Here is an 8,042-nt window from a genome sequence, read left to right as displayed (position 1 = left end):
CTTTTTATCCAAATTATTGATTTAAGCGATTTGTCGCTATAAAAGATCAACTTTTCACTTACAAGCAATTTGTTTGCCTAAAGTGATTAATTAAATTGAAATATAGGCAATTTATTGCCATAAAAAAAACGTGTTTAAGTAGGACCTTTTAGTCACAATCATTGATTAACTGGACTTAGGCCAAGAACTGTTTGAAATAAAGGCAATTTTACCATAGTTATTGATTAACTAGGCTTCTTTAGCCAATAATGTCAGATTTAAGTTTTAATACCACGATTATTAATTAATCGGGCATTTAAGCTTAATCTTTATTTGATTGAGGCAATTTATTTGCCTAGTGGATGATATGGATGCATTCATGCAGTTATAGAATTTAAGAGGAGTAGAAAAGAAGCATGCATGAAATGCTAAAATTAAAAAAGACAGAGTTTAGTTTTGTGTACCTGATTTAGTCGACGGCCACTTCTTAACTCCAGGTTAAGCTCCTCGTTAAGGGAAATTAATTAATTTAATTTTAATGACCACTTAACAAAGAAAGAAAGCAATAAAAGCTAAATTAAAATGCAAAAAAGCAGTGAAGAATCGCAAGGAGCAAGAGGGAGAAGGAGCGTCCGTCAATACAGACTGAGTGTGGAAAACAGGAGGCCCGAGGCCTGTATTTATAGGCGCAAAACGGACTGTTTCCGGTGGCCGGGTCGCCGGCCCGGCAGCCGTCCCGGCGGCCGGCCCGGCGGCTGGGCCGCCCGGATAAGCCGCCGGGTCGGTGGCCTTCCCGGCGGCTGGGCCGCCGACTCGGCGGTCTTTCCGCAGCCGAGCCGCCGGCCCTTCGGCGGCTGGGCCGCCGGGTCGGCGGCCTTCCCGGCGGCTGAGCCGCCAGGATGGGCCGCCGGCTCGGCGGCTGGCTCCGGTGGCTGAGCCACCGGGGCAGGCAAGTTCACTCCGGGGGCTTTTCCGGGAGTTCCGGACCTCCAAAAAATATTCCGAGACCAGTTCCGTGATCCTCGTAATTTTCCGGACGTTTCAAGTACCATATTGGCATATTTCCGGTGAACTTTCCGAAAGGCCTCCGGTCCGGCCGGACTGTTCGCAGTCTGGAAGAAAATAGGCTTTTGAGCCTCAAAATTTGAGTGTTCACAGATACCAAGGTCAAATGTCCATACCGAATCATTAGCTTAGCTCTTATTAATGCATGGCTGAAAAGAAAATTGTTACATGATGCATGAATGTCACAACATATGTACAGTTGATAACATACAGGGGAACGGGAGTTGGGAAATGCATGCCTTCCAACCTTATTTCTCCCACACACGGATTCCATTGGTATAAATTCCGACATCTGTTTCCTAGGATTTGGTCTAATCTCGACAACCAACAGGGGGTTTTGAGATTGACGATATAAGCTCTCGAAATGAATGCAACAGAACAACAGCAAACGACACCAGGTTTTCCTTAGGGGGAGTGACTAAGGCTTTTAACTACATGCATGGGCTTTAGTCTTATTGGGCTTAACAAAGTCTGGGTTCCGCAAACAGGATTCGGGCTTTATTGGGCCTACTCCTTTTGACGTACCTTTGAGGTACTAGGCTTGCGGTTGGTAGTAATGTTAATTCTCGGATGGATGCACCTAAATCGCATGGTTTAGGCTAGATCCACCGTCAAACTTAACACCAGTACCGAAGGGTAGCATGGGTAGAATGAGGTGAGAAGAGAGAAATGCAGTATGAATGCAAAAAAAAAAAAAAAAATCCTAAAAAGAAAAGGAAAGCAATTAAACAAACAAGGACAATTAAATAATTTTCCAACGGCTTTCTAACCAATTTTATTTTTTAGAAAACATAGGTTTTTAGAGTTAATTCCTAATCACAACCATCTAATTAAAAAATGATCGGGGATTAGTGGTTGCGTCACCAGTGAAGTCGCCAATCTATTTTCGTCGAAAATCCCCCCGAAGGACCCGAAAACATCCTTTTGTGATTTTTGATAAAATATGTTTATTTTTGACGCGGTGCCGATAAATCGGTCTTATAAACAATTTTGAGTCGCCACCCATTATTTAGGCAATGGGACCGTTTTTATAAAATTGACTCCATTTTAAACCCAATTTTCTTTTAAGGCCAAATTATTTCAAAAGACTGGTCAGGCGCACCAATGCGATTCTGGATAAGGGAATTGGGTACGCTAGCCCGTTGGAAGCCGACGCCCGGAAAACCGGCCTCTATTATTAACCTATGATTTCTAATTTATTTTAGTTAGAAAAGCCAAATTATTTATTTACTTAAACCCAACCCAAATAAATCAGACCAATTTCCTATTTGAAAAATTATTTAATCGTCCCAAATAAATCTAATTATCACATAGCAATTATTCAAATTAAAGCAATTAAACCAAATAAATAAAAGAGACCCGCTCTTGCCTTATGGTTCAAGGCAGGTGACAAACCGACTCAAAAATATGTAATGGAATAAATAAATGACCCGCTCTTGCCTTATGGTTAAAGGCGGGTAACAAACCGGATCCAAAAATATATATACAGATTGAATCAAAAATTAAATCCATAAACCAATAAAAATTCATACAAATAATAAAATAATAAAATTCATACAAATAAATATATATAATCACATTTTAATATTTTAAGCTCAATTAAATTATAATCTGTTCATATTTGGGCATTCTCAGTCCTTAAAATTTATTTTATGTAAAATTTATATTTTTTATTATTATTATTATTTCTGGAAAAATTGATGAATAGTACTGTTCATCGATGAACAAACAGTTACTGTTCATCGATCATTTCTGGGAAAATTAATGAATAGTGCGTGAATAGTACATGAATAGTGTGTGAACAGTGCGTGAATAGTGTCGATTTCTGGAAAATTTAAGAACAGCTACTGTTCATCGATGAACAAACAGTTACTGTTCATCAATCATTTCTGGGAAATAGTTACTGTTCATTGAATAAACTGTTACTGTTCATCGATCATTTCTGGGAAAATTGATGAACAGTTACTGTTCATCGATGAACAACTACGTGATTTTTACCCAGAATCCATTTTTAAGTGTTTTTTTACATCATTTATTATTTAAATATAATTTAAGGACACATAAAATAGCCAAATATGAACAAAATATAATTTAATGAAGCTTAAAATATTAAAATAACAAGAATATGCAAAAACACAAAAATATGTAAAAAAAAATACAAAAATGTTAAGCAAATTACCTGATCCTCAGATTGAGGATTGTAAATGGATCAAGATCTCCAGAAGCCTTTTTTTTCAAGATTTAAATGTGTTTTTTTTGTTTTATCTTTTTATTTTTTGCTCTCTTTTTATGGTTTGATTCACCTAAAATTAATATCTAATGCCAATTTTCCTCCAAATTAACTCACAAGAGTTTCTAGAGGAGAATGTGGCTGCAAGGTATTTTTTAGGGTTTTTTAGATTGTGAAGTTCCCCTTAAAATTGTGAGAAAGAGATGAATTTATAGAGTAGGTTAAGATACTGTAGCAAACCATTACTGTAGCTAACCGTCACTGTAGCAATCGGCTACTGTAGCACACGGCTACTGTAGCATGCAGCTCTCTCTCTCTTTTTTTTTTTTTTTTTTTTAATCCTTGGATATAAAGGCTTCTAGATAGCATTACTCCATTTATCCTTGTGTCCTCATCGGATCAAGCGGGGCATAAAAAACACGCGTCAACACTTCCCGACTTGATATTAATACAGAATTCATTTCTGACTTGATTTCTTCGCGGGATTTCTTCCCGGCTTGATGTCTTTGCGGGATTCCCGACTTGACGTCTTTACGGGATTCATTCCCGACTTTGATGATGTTGAATCAACTTATTGACTCGAGCTCGTATGATAGTGATGACCCTAGGCGAATCTGACTTTGTTGTTGTAGTGGTTTTACCACTGGTTGACTAAAATATGACTTGTATTCATCACAAAGAGTTTTGAATACCCACATTGTGGTGGTAACTTGAGTGGCTTGAGTGTTGAAGAAGCTTTTATGCTTTGAGTTTGTGGCTTCGCCATGTTTGAATTCATGAGGTTAATTTGATCCCTTTTCTTGAACTTTATCTTCCTCCGAATTTGAAACTTATTTCCTCAATGGTTCTCCTCTCCATAAGGAATTTTGAGGAGACTCTTCCTTTTCCTTGTTTTGAGAAATGATCCTTGTTTATAAGGACACTTGTACTTGTGCCATGCCTGGCGCTTGATTTTCAAAGTGTTTGTTGTCATCCAATTTGTGGAAATGACTACTTCTTTTAACTTGCTTTTTCAAAATGTGAGCAGCCGCTTGGTCTTTGTCCTTATGGCTGAAATGATTTGTCATCTACCCTTGATGGGCTTGAATTTAATGGAGAGCTTGCAGTTGACCCGTTTTTGACAACTTGATTTCCTGTAGCTTTGTCCTTGATTTCTTTCTTTTGTGCAGAAGTTCCTTTTGACCCATTTTTTTTGTTTTGCTTTGTTTGCTTCCTTTTGACCAGGAGTTCCTTTTGTCCCGTTTTTCCTTTCGCTTGCTTAGAAGCAGCCTCTCCATAAAGAATTTCGAGGCAACTTGATTCTGAGATGACTTGAGTAGTGTATGGATAGCATTGCGACTTCGTGCAGACCCAACCCAATTCCAACATAACTTCTTTATTCTGTCGCTTTTAAGCTCAAAATTCAGACACCTCTCTGTCGGAGCATCTTCCATTCCTGGGTTTTCGGAGAAACCATTCTGGCCCTAACCCCTTCAATCGGCTTTACCTCAGTACTGTTTGAAGTCTTGCGTACCCTTTTGCTGGATCCTTTCCATGATTACCCTTCAAAACTTCCCCTTTGATGGTGCTTCTTAGGATGCCTCCAACTTTGATTGATGCAGAGCAAATGAATGCATTTTCCATTGCCAATTTTTATTATCTTTTTTTCATCATCATTTTTTTTAAATTTTTTATTATTTTTTTTCGATTTTTTTTTTTGCTTTCACAGGAAGGGATAAGGAAAGAGTATAAACATGATTGGAACGTAAACTGATCCCTTTTTATTGATAAGACAAAATTTGTGTACAAAAGACACTTAGATTTATAAATTTGAATTGAATGAAAACTTGAATGGAAATGAAAATGAAAAGAAAAAACTAGACCCTAAAAGATAGACTCTAGGTGGACTGTGATGGACTAGGATTGGATTGACTGTAGTGACTTTGTTCTTCTCGATGCTAAAATCGATCAGACAGGTTGTTGTTGGTCTTGAACAATTCCTTTGTTCTTTTGGAGGTTTGATCTCAACCTTCTCAGACACAAACTTCATTCATTTCTAAGAAAAGTTCGAAAGGATCGAACGATTCTTGTTCAGCAATTTTTTTTTGCATTAATCCCATGGTTAGGCAAGGGATTGGTTGATGTTCAGCTTGCTCTTGGGGATGATGGACCCATTGTCAACCAGGTCTTGTAGACGGTTTTTCAAAGTCCAGCATGATTCGGTCTTATGCCCATGTCCTTGATGGTACTCACAGTATTCATTGGCTTTGAAATTCCGGGGCAGGGGGTTTGGTAATGGCCTTGCTTCTAAGGGCTTCAGTAAATTTGCTTTCACTGCTTCTCGGAACACTAAAAGGATTGGCATACCGAGATCAGTATATTGCCTCCTTGGCTGATTGTTTCCCAAATTCCCAACACGTAAAGGATTCGTGGGGATTATACTGGCTATTTCATTTGTCTCACTGGACCCAGCATGATTCTGCTTCTTGTATGAGTCTTCTTTGAGTTGACCCAACTGGATTAAGTCTTCCACCTTAGTTGCAGTTGCAATGAGCGATTGGAACGTAGGCAAGTACTGTGTTTGAAGCTATGACTGGTAGACAGGCAGTAAATTCTTGATTATTATGTCAACTTGTTCCTGTTCAGATGGTCGGTTGATCATTTGAGCAGCTTTGGCTCTCCACCTCGAAAGGAACGAGGAGAAGGGCTCATTGTTCTTTTGTTTAGTGGTTTCCAGCTCCCTCCGGGTAACATCCACTTCGATATTATAATGGTACTACATGTTGAAAGAATTGCATATGTCCTCCCAATTCTTCATTTTGGAATGATCCAAGCTTACAAACCATCTTAATGCAGCACCAGTCAAAGATTGCTGAAACAACTGAGCAAGGAGCTCGCTGTTCAGGCCAAACGGGTTGAGGGCACCCACATACATTTTCAGGTGCGTTTTGGGACAAGTGGTTCCGTCAAACTTGTCCATGTTAGGCATCTTGAATTTTGTAGGTAATCTTGCTTCGGGGAACAAGGACAAGGAGTCCATGTCCACCACTTCCTTGTGTGTCTTGAGGGTAGTAATAGACCTTTCCAACAATTCCAGCTTCTCTCTCATTTTCTGAGCTTCCAGCTCAGAAGCAGTTCCAGAGGGCATGTCATCCAGGGCAGGGTTTGAGGACGTCGGTGTAGCACTGGGTCCCTGATTGGAGGCAGCAGGATCATTACCCCCAGCTGAAGCCCCATTTCCATTACCACTAACTAGTTCAGCTATTAGGGCAGTTCTCTGGGCAGCTAATGCCTCATTCATTCTAGTCTCTATTCTGGCTTCGAGTTGTTCCATGAGATTTTGGATGTCAGACAGTGATGCCATTGGTGCAGTCGGGGTTGTTGGACTTGTGGGTGAGAGCTTAGTTGGTGTTTCGGGTACATGTGGTCTTTGGAGGGGTACCTGTGAAAGGACATAGTCAAAACGATTAGACTATCCTACATAAAGGTGTTTTCATAGGGTATGTGAGATAGTGTGAGGCACGGTAATGTATGGGTAAGGTATTTGGACTTGACCCTTGTGATGTGGGGTGGTATGACCAAACAATGTAGGGTAGTGTTGGTATAGGGAAGAATGACTTGACCCTGTGAGATGGGACGGTTTGACCCTGTGTGGTAGGGTAATGTTGGTATGCTAGGACACCTAGGATAGGACCCAATGGGATGTGATATATAAGGTAGAGTGCTTAGGGCTGGACACCTCGACTTTTCGAAAGGCCCTAAGTTCTCAAAAAAAATTTTTTTTTTGGGCCTTAGGGGCCAAAATGTGAATTTTTGGGCCTAAGGACCAAAATGTAATTTTTCAGGTCTCAGGGACCAAAATGTAATTTTTCAGGTCTCAGGGACCAAAATGTGATTTTCCAGCTTTGAAATGGAATGTTTTTTTTTTTAAGATTCTCTTTTTTATCATCTTCCAGACCCTTTTTTTTTGTGAAGTATGGGATGAATGCATGAATGCGCACAACATCACAACATAATTTATTTTAATGGAATGATTCAGCATCATTGGGTGCATACAGCCCTAAAGGATAAGTTCTATAGGCTATGACACAAATAGAGAGTTGGCTTATTAAGGGACCCTTGAACCTTGAGCATGGATATACCTAAGCACATGTGAAACAAAGAGTTTCGCGTGGGTCCAACGGTACGCATACTCATGGGCCATCCCCAAAAGGATTAGGGATGGTTTGCGGTAACAGGGAGGACGCTTTGGCTGTCCGTCGACATAATCAAAGAGACCTGCCGATCAGCGCTACTTGCTATCCAGACTCAGAAGTTTGAACAGAGAGAGAAGAAATTCATTTGAAATTCATTTTTTATGCAATGGAGAAAAGGATTCTCAATCGTGCAAATAAATCAACACGTTAAAATGTTTTGATTAAATTGTACAAATTGAGTCCAAATTTCCTCATCTCGTATTCTTAAAGAAAGAATACTCGATTCATGTTAGGGTATCCTGCAAAACAAAGTATAGTAAAATAATACCCTAAAGAAGGGCAGGTTAGTTGATGCAACAATCGTAGTCCACTTTATGTAAAATGATTACATACTCCCCAGCAGAGTCGCCAAACTGTGAACCCCTCCCCCGAAAACATAGGCATATAAAGGCATATGACTAAGGGCAGAAATGCACGTGAATGTGTGAGTCGCCACCTTGTTTAATTATTTTAGGGTAAACTAGGAAAAAACCCTAAGTTGACTCCAATTTTAATTAACCTAATTACTAGATTAATTATCCCAATGTCTAAGG

Source organism: Jatropha curcas, chromosome 11 (genome assembly GCF_041381405.1).
Source record: "Jatropha curcas cultivar XTBG-Jc1 chromosome 11, XTBG_Jcur_1.0, whole genome shotgun sequence".
Classification (NCBI taxonomy): Eukaryota; Viridiplantae; Streptophyta; class Magnoliopsida; order Malpighiales; family Euphorbiaceae; genus Jatropha; species Jatropha curcas.
This window is presented reverse-complemented; position numbering follows the sequence as displayed.